This window comes from Heterodontus francisci, chromosome 2 (genome assembly GCF_036365525.1).
Source record: "Heterodontus francisci isolate sHetFra1 chromosome 2, sHetFra1.hap1, whole genome shotgun sequence".
Classification (NCBI taxonomy): Eukaryota; Metazoa; Chordata; class Chondrichthyes; order Heterodontiformes; family Heterodontidae; genus Heterodontus; species Heterodontus francisci.
In genome coordinates this window covers 49,958,172-49,972,494 of record NC_090372.1, presented here as the reverse complement: position 1 = coordinate 49,972,494, position 14,323 = coordinate 49,958,172, and positions in this window count along the sequence as shown.

Below are 14,323 nucleotides of genomic sequence, written 5' to 3'. Positions count from 1 at the left end.
GAGACAGACACAGATGGGGGGAGAAAGAGCACAATCACGATCACTCCTGACAAATGGACATAGACTCATAGAGTCATAGAGTTATACAGCACAAAAACAGGCCCTTCGGCCCATTGCGACTGTGCCGGCCATCCATCACCCAACTATTCTAATCCCATATTCCTACACTTGGCCCGTAGCCTTGTATACTATGATGTTTCAAGTGCTCATCTAAATACTTTTTAAATGTTGTGAGGGTTCCTGCCTCCACCACCCCTTCAGGCAGTGCGCTCCAGATTCCAACCACACTTTGGGTGAAAAAATTTTTCCTCAAATCCCCCCAAACCTCCTGCCCCTTAACCTAAATCTATGCCCCCTGGATTTTGACCCCTTCGCTGATGGAAAAAGTTTCTTCCTCTCTAACCTATCAATGCCCCTCATAATCTTGTACATCTTAATCATGTACCTCCTCGGCCTTCCCGGCTCCAAGAAAATCAACCCTAGCCCTTTCAGTCTCTCTTCATAGCTGAAATGCTCCAGCCCAGGCAACATCCTCGTGAATCTCCTCTGCACCCTCTCCAGTGCAATCACTTCCTTCCTATAGTGTGGTGACCAGAACAGTACACAGTACTCCAGCTGTGGCCTAACTAGCGCTTATATAGCTCCACCATAACCTCCCTGCTTTTATATTGTATGCCTCAGCTAATAAAGGCAAGTATCCCATATGCCTTCCTAACCACCTTATCTACCTGTGCTGCTGCCTTCAGTGATCTATGGACAAGTACACCAAGGTCCTTCTGACCTTCTGTACCTCCTAGGGTCCTACCATCCATTGTATATTCCCTTGCCTTGTTAGTCCTCCCAAAATGCATTACCTCACACTTTTCAGGATTAAATTCCATTTGCCACTGCTCTGCCCATCTTACCAGCCCATCTATGTCTCCCTGTAAGCTAAGGCTTTCCTCCTCACTATTTACAACACCAATTTTTGTGTCATCTGTGAACTTACTGATCATACCTCCTATATTCATGTCTAAATCATTAATGTACACTACAAACAAAAGACATCTATCTGGAATACTCTGCATCGCTACATAAAGTGTGCGGGCAAACATTGACTACTTGTGCAAGCAAAATCAGTGTTCAACATAGTAAATTAATAAATTAGTCTTCTCATTTAAAGCTTGTTCACAAAAATTCACCTTTTTTGTTGTTTTGATTAATAGCAAAATAAATTTCTAATGCCTTTATGTTTCTGACATTTGCTCACCAGCCCCCTATGTAGGACAAAGTTTGCAATGTGGCCCCTCACGCGAAAAGGTGGGCACCCCTGCTCTACATGCTCTGACTTTTTCATAGTCCATTAGGTGGCACCTAATCGAAGGCCTTTTGGAAATCTAGATAAATTACATCTACTGCATTACCCTCATCTATTCTCCCTTTAACCTCTTCAAAGAATTAAATGAGGTTGGTCAAGCAAGACCTGCCCTTTTGAAATCCATACTGTCCATGCTGCCTTGTAGATTCTCAGCTTTTCAGTGACCCTTCCAGTCCAGTCTGTGCAATACAATATGTTCCATCCAATGTACAAGTCCATTAATGTATATGAAATAAACAAATATTTGAAAGTAGTTTCACTGGCTCTAAATAGCATGGATAATACCATGGATAAATCCCAGCATCCAGTGCATCCAGCATGAATCAGCATCTCCCGGAGAGAACACTGGAATTTCTTTGGACTAGAATAGATTAGTATCACTACAGTCATGTGGACTTAGTTGGAAGTTTTTTAAAAATTGGTCATATTGCTTAAACAACAGATAGCAGAGATACACTACTTTATCAAGCTGGGAGGAAATGTGCTTTTAAAATTCACAGAATCACAGAATTGTGACAGTGCAGAAGGAGACCATTCGGCCCATCGTGTCTGCACTGGCTCTCTGAAAGAGCAATTCCCTCAGTCCCATTCCCCTGCCTTCTCCCCATGACCCTGCACATTCTTCCTTTTCATATAACTGTCTAATTCCCTTTTGAATGCTTCAATTGAACCTCCCTCCACCAGACTCTCAGGCAGCGCATTCCAGACCTTACTCACTCGATGCGTGAAAATGTTTTCCCTCATGTCACTTTTATTTCTCTTACCAAATACTTTAAATCTGTACCCTCTCATTCTTGATCCTTTCACGAGTGGGAACAGGTTCTGTCTACATACTCTGTCCAGACCCCTTATGATTTTGAATACCTCTATCAAATCATCTCTCTGTCTTCTCTTCTCCAAGGAAAATAGTCCTAACTTCTCCAGTCTATTTTCATAACTGAAATTCCTCATCCCTGGAACGATTCTTGTGAATCTTTTCTGTACTCTCTCCAATGCCCTCACGTCTTTCCTCAAGTGCAACGCCCAGAACTGGATGCAATACTCCACCTGAGGCCGAACTAGTGTCTTATACAAGTTCAACATAAATTCCTTGCTCTTGTACTGTATGCCTTTATGAATAAAGCCCAAGATACTGCATGCTTTATTAACTGCTACCACCTTCAATGACTTATGCACATATACACCCAGGTCCTTCTGCTCCTGCGCCCCCTTTAGAATTGTGCCCTTTATGCTATATTGTCTCTCCATGTTCTTCCGACCAAAATGAATCTCTTCACATTTCTCTGCATTGAGCTTCATCTGCCACCTGTCTGCCCATTCCACCAACTTGTCTATGTCCTTTTGAAGTTCTACATTATCCTCCTCAGTTCACAACGCTTCCAAGTTTCATATCATCTGCAAACTTTGAAATTGTGCCCTGTACACCACTAGGTCATTAATATATATCAGGAAAAGCAAAGGCCCCATCACTGATCCCTGGGGAGCTCCACTACAAATCTTCCTCCAGCCTGAAAAACATCCATTAACCACTACTCTTTGTTTCCTGTCACTCAGCCAATTTTGTATCCATGTTGCGACCATTCCTTTTATTCCATGAGCTACAAGTTTGCTCACAAGTCTGTTGTGTACCACTGTATCAGACGCCTTTTGAAAGTCCATGTACACCACATCAACAGCATTGCCCTCATCAACCCTCTCTGTTACCTCCTCAAAAAACTCCAGCAAGTTAGTTAAACATAATTTTCCCTTAAGAAACCTTGGCTTTCCTTAATTAACTCACATTCGTCCTTGTGACTATTGATTTTGTCCCGAATTATTTTTTCTAGATGTTTTCCCACCACCAAAGTTAAACTGACTGGGCTGTAGTTGCTTTGCTTTTTTTTGCACCCTTTTTTGAACAAAGGTATAACGTTTGTAATTCTCCAGTCCTCTGGCACCACCCCTGAGTCTAAGGAAGACTGAAAAATTATGGACAGTGCCTCTGCAATTTCCACTTTCACTTCCCTCAGTTTCCTTGGATGCATCGCATCCAGCCTGGTGCTTTGTCCACTTTAAGTTCAGACAGCCTATCTTTATCAATTTTAAACCCGTTTAGTGTCTGACTTAGCTCCTCTTTCAAAATTGCCTCAGTTGCATCTTCTTCCTTGGTAAAGACAGATGCAAAGTATTCATTTAATACCTCAGCTATGCCCTCTGCCTCCATGTGTAAATCCCCATTCTGGTCTCTAATCTGCCCCACTCCTCCTTTTACCACCCTTTTACTATTTATATGCCCACTGAAAATTTTAGGATTTCCTTTAATACTAGCTGCCACTCTCTTCTCATGCTCTCTTTTTGCTTCTCTTATTTGCTTTTTCACTTCCCCTCTGGACCATGTATATTCAGCCTGGTTCTCAATAGTATTTTCTACTTGGCATCTGTCATAAGCACACTTTTTCTTCTTAATCGCTACCTCGTTTGCCATCCAGGGAGCTCTGGATTTGTTTACTGTACTTTTCCCCTTCGAGGGAACATACCTTGACTGTGACCAAACTATCTCTTCTTTGAAGGTAGACTGGAGACAGAGCGAGAGAGAGGAGCACGGCGGGAGCAGAGATTTAAAAAGCGCTACAAAAGTCCAGACTCGGAGACCGGAGACAGAGCGAGAGAGCGAGACAGAGAGGAGCACGGCGGGAGCAGAGGTTTAAAAAGCGCTACAAAAGTCCAGAGTCGAAGACCGGAGACAGAGCGAGAGAGAGAGACAGAGAGGAGCACGGCAGGAGCAGAGGTTTAAAAAGCATGCCAAAAGCCCAGAGTCGAAGACCAGAGACAGAGCAAGTGAGAGAGAGAGGAGCACGACAGGAACGGAGGTTTAAAAAGCACGCCAAAAGCCCAGAGTTGGAGACCGGAGACAGAGCGAGAGAGAGAGAGGGGAGCACGGCAGGAACGGAGCAGGGAAAAATTGAAAAGTGACATCAGAGTGACGTCACAATCAACAGTGAGAGCAGTGAAATGGAGAGCCGCCAGGGTGAGTATACAGGTAAGCTTTTAATTCAATTTAATTTAAATCAAACATAGCATCAAACATTGCAGGCAAGCAGGTAGGTGACTGGTTTGAGAAGAAGCTACCTGTTTGGTGAGTATCTGGTAAGTGATTAAGGTCCATTCTAATCCTAACGTTTAAAATAGTAAAGGAACTAGTGGTAAGCTTAATAAAATATATATATATATAAAAAGAAAAAGAAAATAAATAATTGAATAAAATAATTAAGTAGTTAATTAAAACACATGATGGCAGGACAGGTGATGTGTCACAGCTGCAGCATGTGGGAGTTCCTGGATGCCAGTGTGACCCAGGGCAAACACATCTGCAGTAAGTGTTTGTGGCTCCAAGAGCTTCGGCTCAGAATCATTGAACTGGAGTCCGAGCTGCAGATACTGCAGCACATCAGGGAGGGGGAGGCTTACCTGGACATTTTGTACCAGGAGATGGTCACACACCCCTTAAGATAGGGTCTTCTGATTTGGTCAGTGATCAGAGACAGGAGAGTGTGGCTGCAGCTGAGGCAGATAAGGGGACCCAGAGGGCAGGAGTGCAAGAGGCTCAGCCTTTGCGATTGTCCAACAGGTTTGAGGTTCTTTCAGCTTGTTTGGATGAGAGTGTGGGCTGCAGGGTGGATGAGCATCCTGACCATGGTAGCATGGTACAGGAAGCTGTTCAAATGGAGGGAGAAGAAAGGAATGAAGTAGTAGTAGGGGACAGTATAATTAGGGGGATTGACACTGTTCTCTGCAGCAAAGAGCAAGAGTCCAGATGGCTGTGTTGCCTGCCTGGTGCCAGGGTTCGGGACATCTGCTCAGGGCTGGACAGCAACTTATAGTGGGAGGGGGAGGATCCAGTCGTCGTGGTCCATGTAGGTACCATCGACATAGGCAGGACAAGGAAAGAAGTTTTGCATAGTCAGTATGAGGAACTAGGCACCAAATTAAGAAGCAGAAGCTCAAAGGTAATGATCTCTGGATTATTACCTCAGCCATGTGCAAATTGGCATGGGGAAATAAGATTAGAGAAATTAATGTGTGGCTCAAAGACTGGTGTGGTAGAAGTGGGTTCCGGTTCGTGGGGCACTGGCACCAGAACTGGGAAAAGTGGTGGCTGTACCGTAGGGTCGGTCTACACCTGAACTGTGCTGGGGAGGTGTTCTAGCAAGCCGCATAACTAGGGAAGTAGAGACTGAATAGTGGGTGCAAGGGATCAAATTTGGGAAGATATGGTAAATCAAGGAGTAGAGACAAGGTAAGAGAGAAAGGTATTAATATGGGAAATGATAAACAGATTGTGACAGGAAGGGACAGAGCATACAAATCTAAGAGTAAAGCAACAGATAAGGCTAGAGGTTACAAAAATAATAAAAGAACAAAACTAAAGGCTCTGTATCTGAATGCACGTAGCATTCGAAACAAAACAGATGAACTGAGAGCACAAATAGAAATAAATAAGTACGATCTGATAGCCATTACAGAGACATGGCTGCAGGAAGATATAGATTGGGACCTGAATATTGAAGTATATATGGCATTTAGGAAGGACAGGAAGCTAGGAAAAGATGGAGGGGTAGCTCTGTTAATTAATGATAGTATTAGTGCAATAGAGAGGGATGACCTAAGTTCAGGAGACCAGGGTGTAGAAGCAGTTTGGGTAGAGATGAGAAATCATAAAGGCAAGAAGTCACTTGCGGGAGTGGTGTACAGGCCACCTAACATTAACCACACTGTAGGACGGGGTATCAAGGAAGAAATAATGGCAGCTTGTCAGAAAGGTACAGCGATAATTATGGGGGATTTTAACCTACATATAAACTGGAAAAATCAGATGGGCAGAGGTAGCCCAGATGAGAAGTACATAGAATGTTTTTGGGATGATTTCTTGGAACAAAACGTTCTGGAGCCAACCAGAGAGTAGGCTATACTAGACCTGGTATTGTGCAACGAACTAGGATGAATTGATGACCTCATAGTGAAGGTGTACCTAGGTAGCAGCAATCATAATATGATTTAATTTTACATTCAGTTTGAGGGAGAGAAGAGTGGGTCCAAGACTAGTATTTTAAACTTAAATAAGGGCAATTATGAGGGCAGCTTGCTAAAGTGAACTGGCAAATCAGGTTAAGGGATAGGTCAATAGAGATGCAGTGGCAGACATTTAAGGGGATATTTCAGAATACACAGAATAGATACATTACAACAAGAAATAAAAATTTCAAGGGTGGGACTCGCCATCCGTGGTTAACTAAAACAGTTAAAGATAGTATCAAACTTAAAGAAAAAGCCTATAATTGCACAAAGATGGGAGGCAGGTTAGAAAATTGGCCTGAATATAAAAAACAGCAAAGAATGACTAAAAGATTGATAAGGAAGGTAAAATTAGAGTACGAGAGAAAGCCAGCTAGAAATATAAAGACAGATAGTAAGAGTTTCTATAGTTATTTTAAAAGGAAAAGAGTTAACAAAGTGAGTGTTGGCCCTACAGAAAGTGAGTCTGGGAAATTAATAATGGATAATAAGGAGATGGCAGATGAATTGAACAGATATTTTGCATCGGTCTTCACTATTGAAGATACAAGTAGCATCCCAGAAATAGCTGTAAGTCAGGAAATGGAAGGGAGGGAGGAAATCAAGAAAATTACAATCACCAGGAAAGTGGTACTGAACAAATTGTTGGAGCTGCGGGCTGACAAGTTCCCGGGTCCTGATGGACTTCATCCTAGGGTCTTAAAAGAAGTGGCTAGTGGGATGGTTGATGTGTTAGTTTTAATTTTCCAAAATTCCCTAGGTTTGGGGAAGGTTCCATTAGATTGGAAAATAGCGAATGTAACTCCTTTATTCAAAAAAGGAGGGAGACAGAAAGCAGGAAACTACAGGCCAGTTAGCTTAACATCTGTCTTAGGGAAAATGTTAGAAGCTATTATTAAAGACATTATAGCAGGGCACTTAGAAAAATTCAAGGTACTCAGGCAGAGTCCACATGGTTTTGTGAAAGGGAAATCATGTTTAACCAATTTATTGGAGTTCTTTGAGGGAGTTACATGTACTGTGGATAAAGGGGAACCGGTGGATGTATTGTACTTAGATTTCCAGAAGGCATTTGATAAGGTGTCACATCAAAGGTTATTGCAGACAATAAAAGCTCATGGTGTAGGGGGTAACATATTGGCATGGATAGAAGATTGACTAACTAACAGGAAACAGAGAGTGGCATAAATGGGTCATTTTCTGGTTGGCAAGATGTAATGTGTGGTGTGCCACAGGGATCTGTGCTGAGGCCTCAACATTTTACAATTTTTATAAATGACTCAGATGAAGGGACCGAAGGTATGGTTGCTAAATTTGCTGATGACACAAAAATAGGTAGGAAAGTAAGTTGTGAAGAAGGCATAAGGGGCTACAAAGGATATAGATAGGTTAAGTGAGTGAGCAAAGACCTGGCAAATGCAGTATAATGTGGGAAAGTGTGAAATTGTCCACTTTTGCAGGAAGAATTTAAAAAAAGCATATTGTCTAAATGGTAAGAGATTGCGGAGCTCTGCGATGCAAAGGGATCTGGGTGTCCTATTGCACGAATTGCAAAAGTATGCAGGTACAGCACGTAATTAGGAAAGCTAATAAAATGTTATCGTTTATCGTGAGGGGAATTGAATACAAAAGTAGGGAAGTTATGCTTCAGCTATACAGGGCATTGGTGAGACCACATCTGGAGTACTGTGTACAGTACTGGTCTCATTATTTAAGGAAGGATGTAAACGTGTTGGAAGCAGTACAGAGAAGGTTTACTAGACTAATACCTGGAATGGGCGGGCTGTCTTACGAGGAGAGATTGGACAGGCTAGACTTGTATCCACTGGAATTTAGAAGAATAAGAGGTGACTTGATTGAAACATCTTGAATTGAAATACTTGCTTGAGTGGCACACTGGCGCAGTGGTTAGCACCGCAGCCTCACAGCTCCAGCGACCTGGGGTTAGTTCTGGGTACTGCCTGTGTGGAGTTTGCAAGTTCTCCCTGTGACTGTGTGGGGTTTCCACCGGGTGCTCGAGTTTCCTCCCACAGCCAAAGACTTGCAGGTTGATAGGTAAATTGGCCATTGTAAATTGCTCCTAGTGTAGGTAGGAGAATGGTGGGGATGGGATTAATGTAGGGTTAGTATAAATGGGTGGTTGTTGGTCAGCACAGACTCAGTGGGCCAAAGGGCCTGTTTCAGCGCTGTATCAATAAATAAATATAAGATCCTGAGGGGCCTTGACAGGGTGGATGTGGAAAGGATGTTTCCCTTTGTGGGGGAATCTAGAACTAGGGGTGACTGTTTAAAAATAAGGGGTTACCCATTTAAGAAAGAGATGAGGAGAAATTTTTTTCTCTCAGAGAGTCATGAGTCTTTGGAATTCTGTTCCTCAAAAGGCGGTGGAAGCAGAATCTTTGAATATTTTTAAGGCAGAGGTAGATAGATTCTTGATAAGCAAGGAGTTGGAAGGTTATCAGAGGTAGATGGAAATGTGGAGTAATCACTTCAGCCATGAACTTATTGAATGGCAGAGCAGGCTCGAAGGGCCGAGTGGCCTACTCTTGCTCCAAATTCATATGTTCATATGTTTACATTGTTCATCTACCAGTTTTCCTGCCAGCTTTTGACTTCAGTTTATTTGCCCCAGCTCCATTCTTACCCCATTGAAGTTGGCCTTCCTCTAGTTAATTATTCTTACCCTGGATTGCTCTTGGTCCTTTTCCATAGTCAGCCTAAACCTTATGATACAATGATCACTATCTCCAAATGCTCTCCTACTGATACTTGACCCACTTGGCCCACCTCATTCCCAAATACCAGGTCTAGCAATGCCTCCTTTCTTATTGGATCAGCAACATATTGTTGTAGAAAATTTTCCTGAACACACTCTAGGAACTCTTGCCCTTCACTGCTCTTTACACTACTATTATCCCAGTCTATGTTTGGATAATTAAAGTCCCCCATTAAAAGTACACTATAATTTTTGCACCTCTGTAATTTCCTTGCAACTTTGTTCCTCCATGTCCTTCCCACTAGCTGGTGGCCTATAGACAACACCAAGCAATGTAACTGCACCTTTTTTGTTCCTTAGCTCCTGCCAAATTGATTCTGTCCTCGACCCCTCTGGGACATCCTTTTTCTCCAGCGCGACAATGCTCTCCTTAATCAATACCGCACCCCTCCCCCTTTTTTCCCTTTCCTATCTTTCCTGAACACCTTGTATCCAGGAATATTTAATGGTCAGTCCTGCCCTTCTTTGAGCCAGGTCTCTGTTATAGCCACAACATCATATTTCCATGTGGCAATCTGTGCCTGTACCTCACCAGTCCTATTAACCACACTCCGTGAATTCACATAAATGCACGTTGACCCGGATGCAGACTTTATAACTTTCTCCCTCTGACCCCACTTAATAACCTACAATTCCCTATTCTCGTGCTATCTATCTTCCCCAGTATTCTGTGCACCTTGGTATTCCTCTCTAATACTTGCTCCTGGTTCCACACCCATGACTAGTTACCAGTTTTAATCGAAATAAAACACTTTACCATCAATCCCCAATAATGATTTATATAGAGTAGGAGGTACCGAAATAACTCCCACTCCCATGCTCCAAATATACTTTCTTTAAGTGCACTGGCAAATGTGACTTTTCTCTTCAAAAAAGGAGACAGTTAAGCAGGGAAATGATAAGTCAGTTATTCTTACTTCAGTTGTTGATCTAAATATGGGATTAAATTAATTACTTCGAGAAATACAGGTAAAGCAAGGTCAGTCGGCATAGATTTCTAAAAGGCTGGTCAGGCTTGACCAAGATTATAGCATTCTTTGAAGAAATCAAAGTGGATGTGGGTGTCAAAATGTATTTCATAAGGTAAAATGTATGGCAAATATATTGGCACATGGAATTAAGAGGAACGTGGCCACGTGTTTAGAGGAATAGAACATAGAACAGTACAGCACAGTAGAGGCCCTTCGGCCCACGATGTTGTGCCGAACCTTTAACCTACTCTAAGATCAAACTAACTACCTACCCTTCATTCTACTATCATCCATGTACCTATCCAAGAGTCGCTTAAATGCCCCTAATCTATCTGCTTCTACTACCACTGCTGGCAGCGCATTCCACGCACCCACCACTCTCTGTGTAAAGAACCTACCTCTGGCATCTCCCCAAAATCTTCCTCCAATCACCTTAAAATTATGTCCCCTGGTGATATCCCTTTCCACCCTGGGAAAAGGTCTCTGGCTATCCACTCTATCTATGCCTCTCATCATCTTGTACCACTCTATCAAGTCACCTCTCATCCTTCTTCGCTCCAATGAGAAAAGCCCTAGCTCCCTCAATCTTTCTTCGTAGGACATGCCCTCCAGTCCAGGCAGCATCCTGGTAAATCTCCTCTGCACTCTCTCCAAAGCTTCCACATCCTTCCTATAATGAGGCGACCAGAACTGAACACAATATTCCAAGTGTGGTCGAACCAGGGCCTTATAGAGCTGCAGCATAACCTCACAGCTCTTAAACTCAATCCCCCTGTTAATGAAAGCCAACACACCATACGCCTTCTTAACAACCCTATCAACTTGGGTGGCAACTTTGAGCGATCTATGGACATGGACCCCAAGATCCCTCTGTTCCTCCACACTACCAAGAATCCTGTCTTTAAGCCTGTATTCTGCATTCAAATTCGACCTTCCAAAATGAATCACTTCATACTTTTCCAGGTTGAACTCCATCTGCCACTTCTCAGCCCAGCTCTGCATCCTGTCAATGTCCCGTTGCAACCTACAACAGCCTTCCACACTATCCACAACTCCAGCAACCTTCGTGTCATCGGCAAACTTGCTAACCCAGCCTTCCACTTCCTCATCCAAGTCATTTATAAAAATCACAAAGAGCAGAGGTCCCAGAACAGATCCTTGTGGAACACCACTGGTCACTGAACTCCATGCTGAATACTTTCCATCTACTACCACCCTCTGACTTCTATGGGCCAGCCAATTTTGTATCCAGACAGCCAACTTTCCCTGAATCCCATGCCTCCTTACTTTCTGAATGAGCCTACCATGGGGAACCTTATCAAACGCCTTGCTAAAATCCATATACACCACATCCACTGCTCTTCCTTCATCAATGTGTTTTGTCACATCTTCAAAGAATTCAATAAGGCTTGTGAGGCATGACCTGCCCCTCACAAAGCCATGCTGACTGTCTCTAATCAAACCATGCTTTTCCAAATAATCATAAATCCTGTCTCTCAGAATTCTCTCCAATAATTTGCCCACTACCGACGTAAGACTGACTGGTCTATAATTCCCAGGGTTATCCCTATTCCCTTTCTTGAACAAGGGAACAACATTTGCCACCCTCCAATCATCCGGCACTACTCCAGTGGACAGTGAAGACGCAAAGATCATTGCCAAAGGCGCAGCAATCTCTTCCCTCGCTTCCCGTAATATCCTTGGGTATATCCCGTCTGGCCCCGGGGACTTATCTGTCCTCATATCATTCAAACTTTCCAGCACATCCTCCCTCTTAACCTCAACCTGTTCGAGCATATCAGCCTGTTCCACGCTGTCCTCACAAACGACCAGGTCCCTCTCACTAGTGAATACTGAAGCAAAGTATTCATTTAGGACCTCCCCTACCTCCTCCGACTCCAGGCACAAGTTCCCTCCACTATCCCTGATCGGCCCTACCCTCACTCTGGCCATCCTCTTGTTCCTCACATAAGTGTAGAACGCCTTGGCATTTTCCTTAATCCTACCTGCCAAGACTTTTTCATGTCCCCTTCTAGCTCTCTTAAGTCCATTCTTCAGTTCCTTCCTGGATACCTTGTAACCCTCTAGAGCCCTGTCTGATCCTTGCTTCCTCAACTTAAGTAAGCTTCCTTCTTCCTCTTGACTAGCTGTTCCACATCTCATGTCATCCAAGGTTCCTTCACCCTACCATCCCTTCCCTGCCTCATCGGGACAAACCTATCCAGCAGTCGCAGCAAGTGCTCCCTAAACAACCTCCACAGTGGCACAGTGGCGCAGTGGTTAGCACCGCAGCCTCACAGCTCCAGTGACCCGGGTTCAATTCTGGGTACTGCCTGTGTGGAGTTTGCAAGTTCTCCCTGTGTCTGCGTGGGTTTTCTCCGGGTGCTCCGGTTTCCTCCCACAAGCCAAAAGACTTGCAGGTTGGTAGGTAAATTGGCCATTATAAATTGCCACTAGTATAGGTAGGTGGGAGGGAAATATAGTGACAGGTGGGGATGTGGTAGGAATATGGGATTAGTGTGGGATTAGTATATATGGGTGGTTGATGGTCGGCACAGACTCGGTGGGCTGAAGGGCCTGTTTCAGTGCTGTATCTCTAAATAAATAAAGGAACAACATTGGCTATTCTCCAGTCCTCTGGGACCTCACCTGTAGCCAATGAGGATACAAAGATTTCTGTCAAGGCCCCAGCAATTTCCTCCCTTCGTTTTCGTGCATTTCCCTGAGAACATCTGTTCCCAATTTATGCTCCCCAGTTCCTGCCTAATAGCATTGTAATTCCCCCTCCCCCAATTAAATATTTTCCCATCCCGTCTGCTCCTGGCCCTCTCCAGTAAAGGTCAGGGAGTTGTGATCACTATCACCGAAATGCTCTCCCACTGATAGATCTGCCACCTGGCCTCGTTCGTTGCCAAGCACCAAATCCAACATAGCCTCCCCTCTAGTCGGCCTATCTACATATTGAGTCAGGAAACCTTCCTGGACACACCTGACAAAAACTGCTCCATCCAAACTATTTGCACTAAGGAGGTTCCAATCAATATTAGGGAAATTGAAGTCACCCATGACAACAACCCTGTTACTTCTGCACCTTTCCAAAATCTGCCTCCCAATCTGTTCCTCCATGTCTCTGTTGCTATTGGGGGGTCTATAGAAAACTCCCAACAAAGTGACTGCTCCTTTCCTGTTTCTGACTTCCACCCATAATGACTCAGTAGACAAACCCTCCTCGACGACCTCCCTTTCTGCAGCTGTGATACTATCCCTGATTAGCAATGCCACTCCCCCACCTCTTTTCCCTCCCTCCCTATTCCTTTTGAAACATCTAAACCCCAGAACATCCAACATCCATTCCTGCCCCTGAGATATCCACGTCTCCGTAATGGCCACAACATCGTAGCTCCAAGTACTGATCCATGCTCTAAGTTCATCACCCTTATTCCTGACACTTCTTGCGTTAAAATAGACACACTTCAACCCATCATACTGGCTGCAACTTTGCCCTGTCAACTGTCTAACCTTCCTCACAGACTCTCTGCACTCGGTATCTGCCTGTTCAACAGCTACCCCATCCACTGATCCGTAGCTCCGGTTCCCATCCCCCTGCCAAACCAGTTTAAACCCTCCCGAAGAGCTCTAGCAAACCTCCCGCCCAGGATATTGGTGCCCCTCCAGTTCAGATGCAACCCGTCCTTCTTGTACAGGTCCCACCTTCCCCAGAAGGTATCCCAATGATCTACATATCTGAATCCCTCCCTCCTGCACCAGTTCTGTAGCCACGTGTTCAGCTGCACTCGCTCCCTGTTTCTAGCCTCACTAGCACGTGGCACCGGTAACAATCCTGAGAATACTACTCTGCTCGTCCTGCCTTTCAGCTTCCAACCTAACTCCCTATATTCGCTTTTCAGGTCCTCACCCCTTTTCCTAGCTATGTCATTGGTACCGATATGTACCACGACCTCTGGCTGCTCCCCCTCCCCCTTAAAAATCCTGTGGACTCGATCCGAGACATCCCTGCCCCTGGCACCCAGGAAGCAACATACCATCCAGGAGTCTCGTTCGCGACCACAGAATCTCCTGTCTGTTCCTCTAACCACTGAATCTCCTATCACTATCGCTCTCCTATTCTCCCCCCTTCCCTTCTGAGCCACAAAGCCAGGTTCAGTG